Genomic DNA, 19,038 nt, shown 5'->3' with positions numbered 1-19,038 from the left:
CTGGGCTATTAAAATGCCTGAGACAGAACAGTGTATGAAGCAAATGCAGCAGCCAAAGTTCGTAAAAGCAACTCCTGTCTAATAATATGTATACATATGTGTGTATATACATATATGCATGTATACATACAGGTATTTATGCACTGTATGATGTGTATTCACATCTGATACAGAAGTGTGAATGGCAAAAGTGCTGTACACTTGCCTTCTGAAAAACTACCTGCCTTAACTGCTGAGCCCTCTTCCCTCACCCCCGTCCTCAGACTTACCAGTCACGTTTGCAAGGCTTAGCCTTTCACCAGCATTGTGCTGAAAGGAAAACTTGGCATGATTTCCTTCTTTGTAACTGGGGCCCTTTCCCTAATTTGCTCGACACAGATATGGTCCTCAGCAGTTCCTGAAAAGGATTCAAATCTCTCCCTACCGTCTTCATTCCTTGTACTTTTTCCAGGTGAACACTCTGCAACTTTCTCAACAAAGTGGAGTTATTTTTCTCTTTCCAGGACCCAAGTATGAACATTTCTGGTAGGAGGCACGTAAGAGAAACGCATTTGCCAAATGCTGCTGCCTCTTTCCTTAGATATGGGAAAGTGTTTTGCTGAAATGGGAAAACCAAATGAATAGAGTTCACCAGTCCCACACGCCTCCTGTCTGTGAGCATCCCCACCCTGGGGACGTGGGCTCTGTTACTGACTCAGGGGAATGGGTTTAGAGGAGCCCTTTGTTGGAATATTGGCAGCACATCACTGGACTCGCTGTCGTTGCAGATGGAGTGCTTTGCCGAACAGATGGATTCTCAGCTTTCTGAAAGAAAGGGAAGGTACTCGATGTACCACGGTGGGAAAGCAGGGGGTATTCCAGGCATATGGAAAGGCAGGAAAGAAGGCACGTTCTGCGCTTTTTGGTGCACTTAGAGCCTAGCAACCTCTCTCTGGCAAACTTGTTGGGAAAGCGTAAGCACGGCGCTCTGTGAGAGTGTGAAAGGACTGTAACAGACGTGGAGGAAGCAATTTGCACAGAAGCAATAAAAATGAAGGCAGAGTCTAGAAAAGCCTGCTCTCCTGAGCGTATAAGTATTACATGCTAGGAAGGGGGAAGTGCTCTTGCTTGGGATCAGAGGTGCACTCTGTTAAGGCACAGGACTAGTGCCAGAACAGCATAACTGGAACAGAGAACCAATTAATATTTTAAGGTCTATTGCATTGTGAAAGAGGCCAGAGATAAATGTTACTTGCCACTGCGAAGCCAGGAATCCCCATTTTCCAGCAGTGTATGCATTGGTTTCGAACCGTGGTGGCTCGTTTTGTACAATGGCATTGTTCAGATACCGTATTGCCTCTTTCCTTGCACTCTTCTTCCTCCCCTCCCCATCTTGTCCATAGCTCGCTTCCATCTTAATTGTTAGAGCAGGATAACTTCTGTGCAGCACCCAAGAGCCTGCAATTCTGACTCAAAATGATGTTATCTGATCCAATATTTACTGCTGAAATCTTCATGCGATTGCCAAATGGAGTGTGATAAGGCAGCTGCATGAACTGAGAGGAGCGATCATATTTTGGTATTGTGTTTTTCACTTCACACACACACACACATACACACACACACGCAGAGTTAGCAGAAATATTGTACTTTATTGTGGTACAATTTAGGATATGATGACATTGGACTTCAATCTTTATTTTTACCATTTAGCTTAATTAGACAATTTCAACACGTCTTGAATGCAGATGTTAAAGCTGTTTAGCAATAGTAAGGATGCCAATGGCCTTGGAAATCCAGATTTTCTAAGAAATGAGTGTGATAAAGGGCAAAAACGTCAAGGTTTTCAAAGTGTGATTTGCTGCTGAAAGCAGCTATGCAAAAATATCACTTCCATAAATGATGGCTCTGGCTTTTGTTAATATTCAGGCTTGTGTCTGCAGCAACAGAAATGTCTAAAGTTTTTTTTTTTTCCTGAAAAATAAAGCAAACTGGATTACATGCCCACTTGTGCATCAACTATGCTCCATTTTGCAGGACTGAATTCTCAGGGAGGCTCTGAGATAAAATAAACAAGGAATCCCGTCATTGAATTTTAGTATGAACATTTTTCAGATCGTTGTGCCTGGATCTCTGCCAAGTTTCAGCCCTATAATAAATTAATTCCAACCCACACAAAAGAGAAGAGGAAAAAAAATCCACCAACAAGACAAAAACACTGGGCAATTTTTATGGGGAAACAAGTGGCCAAGAATAATTTATTGGAAAAGTAATTATCTAAAGAGAGAGTGGGCTCTTCTCTCTAATTGGAAACGATAACACTTTGCAGACTTACTAAACACAGTATAGGAGGAGAGTCAGCATTTTGCTTCACCAACCTGGCTAAGTTGAATATAAAGTTAAGATGTTGCTTCTTCTTGTTTTATATCTCCTTACATCCAGCTCTGCAACTGAGCCCACTTCCCTTTGGCAAAATCTAATCTGGCTGCCACAGGACTTGTGAAATTTGTGGAGGTGATGAGCCAGGGTCTGCTTTCTGCATTGTACATCTGGCTTTATTGAATCTCTAGTCACCCTCAGATAATAAATATTTCATACGTTGGACAGGTGAAAGGTTTCATTCAGCTTCAGATCTGCTTCCAAGGCAACCGATTCCTGTCATTTGAACAGTTTAAACATGTTGAAAACAAAGCTTGCTTTCTGGTTTTCTCCTCTATGATTTTATGTGTAAAGCATTATCCATCTCCCTCCCGTCCCTCCTACAAGCAGATACAGAAAAGCCGATAGCATTAACAAGTAATTCTAAGCAATTTATAACCTAAGTGTATTCTCTCTTCCAGTCAAGATGGGATGAAAAATGCCATTTCATTTTACAAGCATAGAATAAATACCTAGAGATATGAAATTGCCTGGGTTAGCGTCTATAAATACTCTGTACGCAAAAAAAAATATTATGCAACCACAATTCTACATTATGCTTTACAGTATGCTTCTCCATTGTGATGGGTGTTCTTTCAATATCATTGTCCAGTAATTCTGTGGCAGAGTTGGTTTTTTTTTTTTTGGAGGGGAGGCAGTACCCCAAGTCTTTCTTTGAGAAAAGTTGCCGAGACAATTGTTAGCAAAATGTCTTCGACCACGTTTGATTTCTGCCAGTGCCAGTGCTTGTGACAGATCTTCTTCTGGAAAATGTCTGCTGTATCCCTTACATCTTGCAGCTGAACAAGCTCTTCTCAAATGTAGATTTGCTTGTTCTTCCTCTGCACATTTCCAAGCGTAACGGGCAGCTGCTCTCCCTCCTTCTCTCAAGCCATCCCCTCGTCCGGACTTTCTGACTTGTGCTGTGCTCCAGGCCCAACTCCAGACCAATGTCTGCATCCGCTGCTGATGACTTCAACAAGTGCTTCTCTTTCCTGCCTGCTGTGTCAATTGTGATGAAGGGAGAAATCTGTTGGAGTAATGGTGAAATTTTGGTAGGTAGACTCCAAATAAAGGGATTTTCTACCGTCTCATATCAGGCTCAGAGACTTTTTTGCTTGTGTCTGACCTTCTATGTGGATGTTCCCTTAATGCAATTATGGCAGAATGGTGGCATTTCTCCAGAGGCACACAGATATTTCAGGAAATAAGATGGAGAATACATCTTGGGGTGAGATTGATGGGTTTTAGGTATTCTGATGATGATCCATGCATAGGTGGCTTATTTAATCCTTCTGCCCTCTCTTTCTACTTACTGTACAGGTGCTTGGCAGTGGTGATCTATTTGGAGACTAGGAGCACATTTTAGATCAGTTCAGAAAGACTGACATGACATGCACAACTGCTGTTTTGGGTTTAGGGGGGAGATGGGATGTGGATGCAGTTTGGGACAGGCGTCTTCGTGCCTGGTAGTTCTGTGGCTGATCCTCCTATTAGAAACAATTAAGCTATATCTGACCTTGCAGCCCTCTCTTTTCTGTTTCCAGTCGTATAGATTTTAGCCAGCAGGTCTCTGGTTAACCCCTCCTCACTGTTGTTTATTTCCTGCCACTCTGCAGACACACCACTGAGTGTTACGCATGTGAACTCAAAGACGCTCCCTCTCTCCCGTACAGTCTTAATAGCAAACAGTCACGAGCTGGGCTTCTCCAGGCAGAATTATTTCTACCTAAGAAATATAGGCTTCAGGAGTATGCCCTTTCTCTCACCCTTTTCAGATTGCATTAAAAGCATCCACTTCAAGAAACTACAACTGTGTTTATTCGAGTGTTGAATTTGGAAGTAGTGCCGGGATCCCTGCCACGGCACGCTTGAACCGTGAAACCCAGGTCAGTTCCATTTTTTGGTTTTCATGTACTGGCACAGCGCTGCAGCGGTTTGAGCTTCCAGGTCTCTGTGGGAACAATACTTCTTTTAACATGCAGAAAACATCGTATTTGATTTTATAACCTTACCTCTTGTTTTGGGTGTTTTTTTGTACTACTAAACTAAAATGTCAGGGTGGCATGTCAGTAAATACAATGCGTTTGAAAAGGATCATGCTGACAGGCTTGAAAACTAAATGCTCTCTTTTAACCAGGCAAGAACAGCTCAGATTTTCCTTCCTGCCCACCAGGCTATCCCTGGACCTGAGGGGACAGCTGTGCTTAATCTGTCTTTTGCTCTGTCACTGTGACTGCTGGCTATTGCACTATATAATGTGCTCTCGGGCTATGGGAGGATAACAAGTTTCCATCACTGTTCACTGAGGTTGACCTTGTGACTCAAAGGCTACTGACTCAATAGGCCCTTAGTTTTGTCAGTGAATCAATCCCTTCTCTGTCTTCCAGTCTTCTATGGTATTAGGGATTTTGTGGATTTGTCGTATTGCTAGAGAGAAAGGTGCTGGGGCAGCTATTGCACTGTCTAGAACGGGTGGGTGATGTTACTCAGGTTGCCTGAGGTACTTTCTAAGGAGCCTGTTTTTGTTAATGAGTCTACTTTAGATCTCAGGCTCCAAATTTCACCCAAACTGAGTTTGCGCTTTTTAAATTTCATGCGCGTGGTCTTTGACTGCAAAGGTAGATTTGCATAGGGACAATCAAATGTAGCAAGATTTAGTACTGGCAATGTCTGTTCCCCTCAAATGTATGTTGGATGACTCTATTTGAAGGCACAGGACTATTTGTCTGCTTATTGGGAAAACATCTGGAGGTAGCAATGCTTTGTGCAAGCAAATTTGTTGGTGGTTTACTGTGGTGTGGATCTGGCTTGTCTTTAATTTCTGTCCTCTGCTCCTCAGTGATTGCGTGCTTTGATGTTGGTAGAGTGGTCTTGGAGTAAGTGTTCCTGTCAGTGAAAGTTATGCTGCTTGATTTTCTTATGTTTCATACAATGGGTGAAGAATAATCTGGAATACACCCAAACAAGGGCTTTTCAGCACCAAGAAACCTGCAGTTAGAGCCATTGTCCTCTTCCATCACCAAATAAGAGTCCGGAGAGCAAATACTGTCTCCAGCCCCAAGTCTTCTCCAGCTTTTCTGTTGTACATTGAGTTATTCTGCTTCTAAGCACGTTTCCCTTCTTTTCAACTTTTCTTTCTTTGTGCATTTGTTCCTTGTCTAATTATTTTAGGTCAAGTCTGCAACAGCTGAACAGAATACAGTAAAGGTAACTCTCTGTGATCTTCCTGCGGCAGGAATATTTGTATGAAAAGATAAATATCTTTTTTAGGTGTTATATTTATCAAAGACAATGGGGAGATAAGTTTTGAGTGACTGAAAATTTTGTACACTGCACCATCAATGTTTAAATACTATTGGCAGCCAAGAAGTGCCTTTCTGGATTAACCAGACACTCTGCTTCAGGGATATGCATAGGTGGCAGAAAGCGATAAAGCTGGTGAAACCGCACCTCTGGGAACATGTAATGGGATCTTTCCTGTGATATGCAAATTATGCTGCCAAGTTGCTGTATAAACAATTCATGGGAGAAGTGGTGAGAGGTAGCTAAATAGCTGGATCACATATCAAAGATAAAATCCATCACTGGGAATGGAAAAATGCGTCCAAAGAGTGGTTTTGCTTTTTAAAATAAATAAATAATTAAAAAAAATCTTTGCCCAAAGCATGTAGTTGCACTAAAGAGTAAATAGCAAATGAAATATCACGATTCTTGCAGTTCAGAGTGAGCAAGCGTTTAGGAAATCAGTGTGCGTAGAGTTTGTGAAAAACAAGACTTTTTCTAGTACGAGTAATCTAGCTAACAATGCTACTTTATTTTTTTTTTTAACTGAGAAAAAAAGGTTACTTCACAAATGTTAATTTAGTTCCTTTTCAGGCAGAAGACATGCATTGCTTACTGTTCAGTGATAAAACCAATCCTGGCGTTTCTATTCTAAGCATGAGCGATGATCTCCAACAGCCCAGCAAAACATATATCAGGGCCATATACAGCCATAGATCAATGAACGTGCACAAACCTTGTTGACACCAGAAGAAGCTGAGCTCATGGCTTCAGTCTGGGTTTCCACTTTTTGTATTTTGTACTGTATGAGGAAAGGATTCCAGCTAATCGCGCTCCTCCAATAAATCAAAGATTACTCTTTTACAAACAGCACGAAAGCCCTCATTGACATTGTGTCCAACTGCATTGTATTTCCATAGGGGCCAATCCTCATAGCGTTTGTTTTCCCTCAGCCCTTTTCTCTACATGCTGTTCACTTAGGATCTGATGCGGCTTAGCTGAAGCCAACTGAGAAGCCCCTGATTAGCTTCAGTGGGAGATGGATCATACGCTGGAGTCTTAAGGGGCCAGCAGTAGAAAGTTTAAGAAGACAGCAGGGAATACTAAAGCATCATGAGGCAAGGGAAATATTTTAGGCCTGTGACTCTCTTTTGTTTTGCAATGTAAGAGGAATGATACTCCAGATAGAGTTGTACAGTTATAATAAACAGATCCCGCATTCAACAAATGTATCCGATTCTGTTCTATGTTTAATCACCCGCGAAAGCTGTGTCAGATGCTCTTCCACCAGGAACAATATCTCCTAATTAACTGTAATTAAGGTATATTATAACAACAGGATGTGAAACTAGATGGATCTGTCTCTTGACATTTCAATTTTTTTTTTTTTTTTTTCTGCCAAGTCTCTTAATATGGTTCAATTAATGATAACAGAGGCCAGGCCATTCTCAGTCATGGATCTGCATGCGTGAATCTTAGTACCACTGAAATGAGGTGGAGTATGAATCTTTCCACCATTAAAGCTCCCTTAGAAACGTGCATGGACCTCAGTTAAGCTGAATTTACTGGCCCAGATGTTGATTACTAGGAAGCCAAGGGTCAAAGCTTGATTGTCTTATCCTGGAAAGTGCAAAAACTGTGCTGGAGACAATGGGAAAATCTGGTACCTTGTCTGCAGCTTCTTCAGATGATCTGTCACCATTCATAGCAGGTGTGGCATCTCTTCTAATTCACTGAGAAACCATACAAAGCTGTCTTATTTATGCACTATTCGAACAAGCAAAATTTTAACTTGAGTGCCCAATGAAGGGGTTCGATTACCATCTAGAAAATTATTGCTTCTCCTCTGAGCTGTCGCAGACATCGAGGCGTCACCAGCTGGTAAACATTTGGAGAGCTAATCAGTAGTAAAGTTTAGGTATAGTCTTTGTGTAGATAGCTTAACAATTACGACTTTTAAACTATTGCTGAATGATAGGAAATTGCCAACTTAAAAGAGAGAATTTCCTAGCTCAGGCATTTCTGGCCATGTAATTAAACTGAATATGCTGCTCCCTTGCCCCTAGCCACAGTTGTCCTAAAGAAGATTAACAACATTGAATTTCTACCAAGGCTGAAATCTTGTTTATACCCTGAAATATGGACTAACACAACAATGTGCTACAACTCCATCTGGCGACTCCTCCTGAACTTGGTGACACTTCACTGTGTGCCAGGGATGCACTTTGCAGTGTTATCAACCCATGGGACCAGGGGAGGAGTTTGCTGTTTCAAAGATGAGCATAGATGAAACTGGGTTTCTGCAGCATTTAGTATGGTGTGTAGATATTTGCCTGAAGTAATCTATTAGATGTCATAAAGCATATGCAATCAGAAAGTCTTGTGTAAAACACTGGGAAAAAAAGATGAAAAGCATATCTCCCATGCTGTTCCACTGAGCAGCTCTATTATGATCAGGTCTTGATTTAAGTGATCTACTATATCTGCAATTGCACAATATAATCATGTTCCTGGGATTTTTTTTTTTTTTGTCATCTATTTTTAGCTGCCTCAGTTCCTTGTAACTTCTTAAAGAAAGTATTTCACAGATTTATTTGAATTGTGTTTCCAAGCACAATGGTGTTCCCAAGTAAATCAGTTACCTGATTGAGAAATGACATGATTATGAACTTTTAGTTTTCTTTTAAGATACCAGTAAACAATTTTTTTGAAGTCTCATATTTTGTTTGCATCTTATGTGCCCATACTCGCTTGATCACACGCAGGAAGTATTTTTGAACATTGCTGCTATGCATGACTAAGAAAGGAGCTGTAGATAGAACAAGATGAGATACAGGCTGTAATTTACACCTGACAGAGTGTGAATTTCATTGCGAGTCCTTTTAAAGGAAACTTGCTATTTTCTCCACGTTCAGATAAATAGCAATTCCATAAGAAATTATGATCATTGTCTTCTTTTGGTTGTTCTACTCTGCTTTGGTTTTGATTACTACTAGGGAAAATTTTTCCTTGACCTGTTGCAATCCTGTATTACCTGCAGGCCTAGGTCATGGTCTTGTCATGTTGGACATACCCCATAAGCAGAGAACAGCCTGACTAGGCAAGATTAATAAAGTATGGGATAAAGAAAGTAGTATCACACCATTTCATGGGTGGGAGATCAAGGCATAGACAGTTTAGATTACTTGCCCAAGGTCTATTGCAGAGCCATATGAGGAACAGGAATCTCCTGGATCCCTGTCCAGCTGCTTTTCAATTTCTAGAGAACTGAAGACCCTTTATTTGCTTTGATTGAACTGCAATTCTGGATAGTTTGGAAGACATTTGGAGTTAGAAGGGGTCTATTAGTCTTTCCTACTGAAGGAAATATTAGCAGGCAATTAAAAGAATAATAAATGAGACCCATTCAAACTCCTCCACTTGCTGCTGCTCTGAGCTTCAGGCAAGAAGGTACATAGAGGTCATTTACGCTGAACACTTATATATCACAGGCCACTAGTGTCACCCAGGCTCTCCTAAATTAAACCATATATTTTAGACAGAGATACACTGGTCTCACAAAATGTTCCCTGTTCAGACTGTAAATTCAAAGGACAGGGCTTTGTTCTCTGCATGTAGCTGCTTTGCACCTCCAGTATTATCACCTGGATAAACAATGGCTGTTCATACTCCTGTCTGTTTAATCCCTTGCATCATCAGAATTATTGTGATTAATTTGATATCTTAGAGCTTAAAAGAACAAACAAACCATTAACAACATGAAAAAAGATGGTGCCAAAAAGGCACAAACACTGACCCTAACACCCATGTTCTCCCTCCTGTGTGACAGAAGAGCCCTGTGGTGCTGTAGGAAGGGTATCAAGCTGTGGCCATCAAGGTACATTGGGGAAAGCTGAGGGAAACTACTGCACCCCAGTGCCCTTTACACAGGCTATGTCCTCTGTGCATTCGAGGGGTGAAGTCAAGATTTAGCCCCAGGAGAGCATGGTGCAGAAGTTTCCTGGATGAAAATGTAAAAAAACAAGTCAAAAGCCATCAGTTACCATATTCATAGCTAGAGGCCAAATGCTTTATTCATAATGTTGCAGTGAAAGTATTAACATTGCATTTGTTTAAAAAGTAACTAGTAGGCTATTTGTGACCCTTATAATACACATGTGAAGCAGTGGTCTGCTGGTTTACACTGGTTACGTTCTGCTTTAGATATTCCAGAAGGCTAATTTGCAGGATTTTTAGTGCAGTAACAACCACTATTTATGAATATAAGTAACTAATTTACCAAAGTTTCACACAGTGACTTCATGGCTTCCACTTCACAGTTAAAGGTTCTGAAAATCTTTTGGTCTTGTTGTTGACTTTGAGTTGTTTCTGATTGTATCTTGAAGCCTGGAAATACTGTATTACAGTAAAGTAAATACATTATTCTTGTTATTGCCCTTGTTATTAGAAAATATTTATATAGTGCAGTAAATTTACATTGCACTTTACCAACATAGATAAAGGCAAATTCTCTGCCCTGAAGAGCTTATAATTCAAATAAGACAAGACAAACAAACCTGCATCACTTCCAAAAAGGGTGGGTGAAAGGATTATTAACTACATGAAAGGGGCGGAGGGCCTGCATGAGGAGAGAGAGGGATGCTAACATTGTCAGTGTTCCTAATTTTACATTGGAGTGGCATCTTAAAAGTCTCAAAAGAGACAAAAGCCTGGCTGCACGAGGTGCTATGCAGAAACCTGGCAGGAAGTTGGCCTTGCCCCTGGATCTCAGAGCATCACTGGCTCCCTGACGTCCCTGCCTGGGGGTCTCCTGGTTAGAGCCAGCATCAGTCCAATTACAGCACAAGGAGCCCCAGGTCTGTAGTAGGTTTTAGCCCTGCCTGAGGGAAAATCCACTTGATTGCTTGCCCTGAAGAGTTATGATTGAAATTGGAGAAAGCAAATGCACACACAAGAAAGCATTTCAGGGAAAGGGGAGTGGGAGGGTTATTGGCTAGGTAAAGGTACAGTGGAAACACCTGGAGGGAGGGAGGGCTTTTAGCATCATTGTATTCATCATGATCTGCAGCTCAAGCCTCTCTGCCCTGACCCCCTGACAGCTAGTTATAAGAGAGAGGCCTTGAAATAATTTTTGTTGTCTGATCATAGGTGACGCATAGTAACTGCTATTGTCCTGATCTGATCTTGTGTTAAATACGGGATTTATTCTCCCTCAGTGTCAAAGAAATAAGATGTCCAAGTGTCCTGTGAAGAAGACCACACTCACAGAGTATGTGATATTCCTAAGCTTGCAGCTCTACAGTAACTTGTTAGTGATCTCATACGCAACTGTTCAGAAAACAAACAAAATTCCTGGCTCCACTTACCAACTTAATTCAACGTCAGCTGAAAGCTGACGGGTATAAGGGAGCACAAAAATCATGGAAGTTCTGCTCCGTCCTGTGGGAGATGGGAAATCTTCTTTGTTCCCCTCATTTACCCACAGCAAACAACCTGGGAAAAAGAAAAGGACATAGGAAAACTCCCTGTAGCTGTCCTCCCTTCCTAATCAAAATAAGATGCTGCCCCCAAGCATGGCATGAAGGATAAAGCAAGCCAGTGGCAGCCTGGGCAAGGCTGATGGGCAGCAATAAGGCACTGTGGTAGCTGAGAGGTGTGTGTGGTCCACAGTGATCTCTAAAATTGGAGCTGTAAGGAGTAAGGGAGTTGAGTGTCTGGTAAAGAAATGGAACTGAGGAGATGGGATTCATTTGGAAGTAGGTAGAAAAGGTGCAGGATGAATTCTCTCTCTAGAGAACAGGCAGATGTAGAGCATCACAGTTGTAGGAAATGTGTTTGAGTGGGCAGCTCCCGTTGTCAAACACTAATAGTCACATGTTGGCATATTCACAAGGGATGGGCAGGAAAACAAATCAGAAGGCAAACTCTCTCTCTAAATATCCATATGTATCTATATTTGGGGACATTCTCATGAGTTCTTGCAAGCTGACTCATGATTTCTGTTCTCCTGAGGTTCACTGTGCTGGAGTACTTAGGCAGACAAAGGACAGGAGTGGGAGTTGAGTCCCTTGGGACTGAATGTCTTGTTGGGATTAATACAGTATGCAGGTAGCTGAGCGGTGGGTGGGCTCCCAAGGCACAGTTTGCTCAGCCCAGCTCATCTCATCCCATGGTTGTCTGACAAAGCAGATGTCCATATCCAAAATTGCAAGGTAGACTTCTAGCCAGAGAAGTGAGATGTGTACCTCCAAGGTGTGTTTCGTTGCCTAGCGAGATAGGTGTCTGAAACAGGCCATTGGAAGTATCTTGTCCTCCCCATTGGCAATGAGGGCAGAAGAAAAGCTCAGGCATAGGTGTCTGCATCAGCTGAAGTCAGGTGAGATGAATTCCTCCCTCTCCTAATAAAACAGCATAATATAACAGACAATGCTGTCTTGGCTGTGAAGAGATATTTGGATGAGGGAATGGACCATGGCAGACTAAGGCGAGAAATGTGCCTCCGTTATAAGGGGAAGCGTGGAGTCAATGGATGGAAACAATAAAAATTCAAAGCAAAACAAGAAAGAGTATTGTGAGGTAAATGGAGAAGAACAGGAGATATACTAAGAGGAATGGAAGAAATGCAAGATAAATGAGACCAGGGAGCACACTACCAATTCAGAGCTTGTAGCAGGCGAAAAGATCCTGAGTGTGATGTGCTAAGAGAGGATGGCAGCTTTTGGAGTGAGGACAGATGTAAGTTGATAGAAGAGATACTGAGTTTTTCCCTTAAGCAGGATTTATCACCAGAAACCTGGAATTAAAACAAACAAAACAAACCTAAACCTCTTTTTCAGAGTTTCACTTATCAGCCATCACTGAGAGAATACCTGATGTTCTTGCATAAAATTTTGATCAACATGACTTTGGAGACCCAGGCACTCAACCAAGGACACTTAGGTGTCACCTCTTGTCACAATTTGATCCAATGATAAAAATATATTTTAAAAATACGAAAATGGTTTGATTGACAAGGATATTTTTTTCTATGAATCCCTGCCTGAAAAGACAGGCTGCTTTAACTCCAGGAGTTCAATTATACAGGCTTCGAAGGAGAAGAAGAATGATAATGAATGCATTTTAGAAACTTCTAAAAAGTTACTTAAAATAGATTTTCCATACATAATGTTGCTGTGTGAAACTCAACTGTCTCCTGGTCTTCTGGGGCTAGAAGAGAGCCGTCTGTGTTCATTTGGAAATTCAGTAACGAGGCTCCCCTGCCTCTGATGGACTGTATGATACCATCCCGAGGGCTCTGCCACAGACAAGGCTTACCCGTCAAGCTGTTCATTTTTTCAGGAGGTGGCATGGGAGTGATTTCACTTTAGGTTAGCCAGGAAGCTAAAATGCTCTTTCTGGAAATGTGTCCCAGCTTGCTTTGGTCTATTTTTTTTTTCCTTTTTCTTCATCTGTTTTTCTTAAAAAACCCCAACCAAATAACCCTTTGTATTGCAGATGCTTGAAGTAGCTGTAGTAAGCATGAGGTAAGGACCTTGTGTGGTAGAGTGGGAGAAGGTAGGTGATAAGTGTGGTGCATTTGTATAGGTGTTCCCTCAAGCCCAGATTGATAAGAAATAGCCCACTTATAGCAGCTGGCCCAGGTGCTTTATGACGTCAAGGAGGCATTCCAGCACCTCTCATTTCAGCTTTCCAGTGAAGGTGCTGAAGTATGTTTGCTCAAGACCTGCTTTGGGTGCTTTCTCTGTTGTCTGAAATACAGTGGTGTGGGATGTCATGTTTCTAAAGCCTGTTGTAGAAAACAGTATGATACAAGGCCTACTGTTAAAATACCGCTGTAAGTAATTAAAATATTTCAGAATATTTTTTTTTATTATTAAATATAAATTCTTAAAATGCAGAAATTTAAAGGAAGGGCTGGTCTAATTTACTCCGTAAACCACTGCCCTCTTAAATGGGAAGCAAGTGATTCACCATTACAAGTCATCTCGACAGTGTGAAAACCAGCGACGCAATCATCAATTCACAACTGCATTTTGTGTTCAAGGAATAATCAGACCTGGTTTTATCAAGGCTGTGCTGCATTGCTAGGCTGAAAAGTTTCGCTTTTTTCCCATTCCAGATGAATTTGGAACTGCATATGCTTTTTCAATCACTAAGCTGGACTTCTATAATGCTTTGCTTAATGTGCCTCCAGATTCTGTTATTTATAGTCTTCAGCATATTCAGACTGCAGATGCTAAAATACACACAAAAGAAAAAGCACATTTGTAACCTGTTAAGGCTTTGCTCTGAGATGCCAGTGAAGTTCAGGATTTAGTATGAAATATTGCTGGGTGACCTTTCAAGGAGCATCGCAAGAGAACACCTGTTTATCTTGAAGACCTTTGTTTTGTTTCGTTTTTTGTTTTTTTTTCACTGTTGAAATCTTCCAGTGTTCTGCTTTCCAAGGGAAATCTGGCCTTTGTGTGTACCATGTGTTATCTTCAAGAAGCGCTGGGGCAGAGGATTTAAGTAATACAGCATCTCAAATGAGCAGTTCTTCCAGAAAATGTGTTTTGTGCAAATTGTCTTTGCTAGATTTAGAAGGAAACTGTAAATATATTGTATTTTTTCTCTAAGTTGTCTTAGTCCTATCAGTATGGCCACGATTTACTCGTTAACTGTTTTTCAGTGAAAATTGGTGGAAAGGATCCTTTGTAACTATGTAAAAACCTACATATTCAGTGTACATAGTGAAAAGGGAACTCTCTTAATGCTGCAGCATATGTTTTATGAGTTTATAAGATGATGATGTAGTTTTTTAATGGCATAATCTAGAATGAGCAAAGGTGTTATAATTCATTCATAAGACAAAAAAAATAAAATCGGAAGAATTATGCTAGTGAGCACTTAATCAGAGCTCCCATTTAGCCTCCAAGGGTCAGACCCTGCTTATCTGCACTGGCTTGTGCCTAGTGACGCTGTTTTCTTAAGGAAAGTGCCAGTTCCTGCAGAATCAATCTTTGCTTTCAAAGGCCTCCTGCAAAAGGGAGACATGACAGACAAAACCAGGTAAACAGAGTGACTCTCTGGAGACCCTGGAAAGCAAGTGGCTTCTCTTCAGTAGAGCTGCACGGGGATGGAGCATATGTTAGATGACTAATTTAGGGTCCCATCCCAGAAAATAAGACACGTTTTCAGAAATACTCTAATACGTCATGTGTTTTTTTAAATTGAATTAGTAAACTTTTTTTTTTGCAAATTGTTGCAAGAACTGTGTGTTTCCCTTCAATTCCTTTTGAATTTCGGAATTTAGGTGAGGTTTTCTAGGTGTTAACATACCAATAACCATGCGAAAATGTAAGATAATGCCTTTTCTTGAAACACTACATGTGCAATATTATTAGTAAAAGACATCTTAAGAGTTGCATTAGAGATGTTCTTTTTTTTATGTGCTCCAGGTAGGATGACAGCGGCACAAAAGTATCATGTTCATTGTTGCTACTCCCAGCTTTCTTCTTCATCCTAAGACGGTCAGGAAGAAATGAATAGTGACTTACAGCAAATCCTTGTGTATCTTTTCTTTCTTTTTCTTCCTTCTTTACTGGAGTCCTGTCTGCAGCTGGAGAAATAAAAACACTGGGAAGAACCAGTACAAAACACTCGATGTATTTTAGAAGCCAGCTGGAGCTAGCCTGGTAAATGACCTGCACTTTGGCGTTTCAGGTGGAGTGTGGCCAACCTCATGACCACTGTCCTATGAATCACAGTGAACTACAACAAAGGCTTCACACATGCTGTGCTTGTAAGAACTGGAAAAGTTCACAAGACATAGATGTATAGATGTAAAAGTTCACAAGATACCACATCGATCCTGCCCATCTGCATTGCCTTGAGAACTGATACCAATAACATTTAACGTCTTTACGACTTGTAGCCCCAGGTTTCAAAAGGTTGATGGCATCAGTCTTTTCCTTGAAGGATTTAGTGGTCACTAAAATTAGACAAAGAGGTGAAACGACTGAAGGTCATCCAGCAGGTCGGTGTCAGAGCTGGGCAGAGAACCTCCTCTTTGCATCCCAGGGCTGGCCGCTGACCCGGGCACTCCACAGAGCCTCGTTACAGTGGTGCGTTTAATCAGCTTCACTCTGTGTCGTAATTCATTGTCTGTGGTGTTATGGAGATCTAAAGGGTAGGATTTTAACTTAGCAATCTGCTGTGTTATTGAATTAGTTTTATGTTGTGTTAATTTCTTTGTCTCATGGCATTCATTGCCTGTGATAATTGATGCACAATATATAACCGACTTCTGTATTCATTTGGGTAACTGCATTTAATTGCCTGGTATAAAATATGCGTACTAAGTACAATCTGCTCCGACTGCTATGACTGAGAAGTGCTCATTGGTATGGACTTGAGGGTGCTTTATCTTCCTGACAACCTGTCTGAGGAAAGTCTAAATGTCTCCCACAATCCGCCATCCCACGACTGGTATTTGCATTGCGTCTGCAAAAAGAGAGACCACAAAAAGTGTAACGTGGCATCGCTTTGCAGTGCTTGGCATTAAAATTTTGTTCATCAGAAGTTCTCAAATAAGAAAGTTTGTATTAACATCCCTGCTCCTCCTGAACCTCAAGCAACAGCAGACTTTACACATTTTCTCCTGTAAATCAGGATTATGGCCTTATTTTCTTCCAAATTTACTCCCCTGGAGTAAAGCTACTCCCATGCACAAGTGTTAATAACATAGATTTATTTTACATGTATCTCCAGGTCATTAATGCCCAGAGGAGTACTAAAGAGTTATAATTCAGGAATGCTTTCTAAAGGTGTGATGTCAGTGAAACAGTGTTGATTAGTGTCTGCTTTAGATACACAGGATCCCTGCATGAGCTTACACTTTCTTGCCTGTTTATCCGGTATTGCAACGATTCCTTTATTTTTAAGAAAGCGAGAATCTTTACTAGTAGATGTATTTCTCATCATACACAACGCTTTTTGCTTTTTATATGACCTAGTGAGTGGGTTGGTTTGCTTCCCTGACTTGTTTTGTTTCCAGTGTTGTGAAGGGTATATTAGTGCAGTGTCTGAGCTGTACAAAGAAATGCTGAAATTTGCCCAAAGCTGATTTTACTTTAAGCATCAATGAAACCTTCCCCCATCTGAATTTTTGAAAGTTTTTAAAGGAAAGCTGATGGTTGAGTCTAAATCAGGTGTGAAATGCCTGTGAAATAATTTTAGCCATATTATGTTGCTCTGTGTTAATGTAACTGGTGAGTTATCGGTACAAGGGATGTTCACAATTAGTATTTTTCTTTTTAAGAGAGCTAGTTTCTACAGACTATGTCCTTCAGGATGTATAATTCTATGATTCTGTGTTGCTCTGTGTTAATGTAACTGGTGAGTTGTCGGTACAAGGGATGTTCACAATTAGTATTTTTCTTTTTAAGAGAGCTAGTTTCTACAGACTGTGTCCTTCAGGATGTAGCATTAGTTCTGCCTACGGCTCGTTGCAAATTATTCAATGTTCATAGGTGCATTTATACTTGTTATTCAGCTCTCTTCCACTGACAAAATAGCCTGCAGCAGTTCTTGGTTAGATAGGACTAGTTCCACTTTAGGCTCCTCACGTGCTCTTTTGTGTTTTTTCCCCTGGTTCAGCCTGCACTGCATCCATGTCCTGCTGATAAAACAGTACACTTGATGGTCAGAGAGAAAGCAAAGCTGCCCCGAGCTATCGTGGGCTATGAGAGTATGTTTCAAGCAAACGCTTTCCTGGCACGCTGGGCAGAGCTGGTGGCATAGGACAAAAGGAGTTTCACCAGTTAACTCACTGACTCTGCTTTATTCTGTATTCATGGTGTTATGTCCTTCCTCCTCTGCAAGGAGTTTAACAAATATTTGTGGCTAATTCATGAAAGTATACCAGAATTTGAAATATGCGGACAACGTAGTAGAAGACAAACACCAAAAAAAGTCACCTATTATTTCCCAGTAGGCTGAGGTGCATTTGTCTAGCCCAGCGTCTGATTCTTTATGGGCCAGTTCCCACTTCTGGCAGAGCTGGTACAATTGCAATGTGGGTTTAGGGGGAAAGGAGCGTAGGGTTTGGCAGCAGACCTTATTATGCCACCCTATGTGCACTTCACAACAAACAGATGGAGAGAAGGTGGCAGAGAGAGGCCAATACCCATTTTCTACCTTTTATCCCAATAATCCATACCTGTTTGAGATGCCTTTGCCCCAAAACCATGGGACATCACCACCTTCCTGCCCATTAGTCAGGATGATGGAGTATGGGGACAAGCAACGAGCACACAGCAAAGCATGAAGAGGTATTTCATCACTATTGGTTTTCAGAAGTTCCTTCCTACATTAAGGCAACAAGGCTGCTGGTCACAGGAGGAAGTGAACCACTCTCATCTGGGCTGTTCAGCACAAATTTATAAATCAGGATTGATTTGGGAATGATTCATAAAGAGGCAGGGGGGCTGTACTGTGTGAGAAATAACCTACTGACAAGGAATAATTCAGCCAGCTCTAACCTTGAAATAAATGTTTGTGGTCAGAAGTTTATAGCCTGAGTGGAAAGAGCTAAGTACAAGTTTAAGGAGCTGAACAGGAGACACCCAGTTTTTAAAAATGTGACATAAATCTCAGGTGGCTTGCCTTATGTTAGTCACATTCCCTGCAGAGGACTTTCGTTCAACGTTTGTTTGGTGTTTACAGATGTTATTTAAAAACTAATTTGATCATAAAATTATTTTATGTTATGTATAATGAATAGTCGAGATCAAATAAAAATTGGAATTGCAAATTCAAATATTAAGACTTGATAAATATTGACTTTTAAATAGACCCACTGTAGATTTGAACAAAATGCTTTTTAACCTAGTATACTGGTTATTTGAAAATTACAGCATACTAAAAAACTTATAGCATTGTCTTATCCTGACTCTTCCTTCACTTTTACAGCTATCAATGTGGTCACATTCCTATGAAGTGATCTATACAGTGTCAGGGAGCTATAATAAAAAACTTTTTGGCTTGTACTTTATGCACATCACATGAAAAAAGAAAAGTGTGGGAGGTACTAAGCTAAGATATAGTGTAATCACATTAATTGTCTTTTCTAAAGATGAATTCTTAGGGTTGTGTGTTGAAAACCTCTTATTTAAGGTCTTCCAAGGGCTTTTTAAAGACAGCACAAATATCTTAGGGCTGAACAAGTCCCTGACACACCTGCACAGCGTTAATGACCTCCCCGAACGCTTGTAAGCACTCGGTCAGTTGTTGGCCACTAGTACCAAACACTATAGGTCAGACCCCTCAGGCTACTGGCCAGCCAGAAAAATAACAGCCCCCCTTTGCCCAGAG

This window comes from Tauraco erythrolophus, chromosome 1 (assembly GCF_009769465.1).
Source record: "Tauraco erythrolophus isolate bTauEry1 chromosome 1, bTauEry1.pri, whole genome shotgun sequence".
Classification (NCBI taxonomy): domain Eukaryota; kingdom Metazoa; phylum Chordata; class Aves; order Musophagiformes; family Musophagidae; genus Tauraco; species Tauraco erythrolophus.
Note: the sequence above shows the minus strand (reverse complement) of the source record.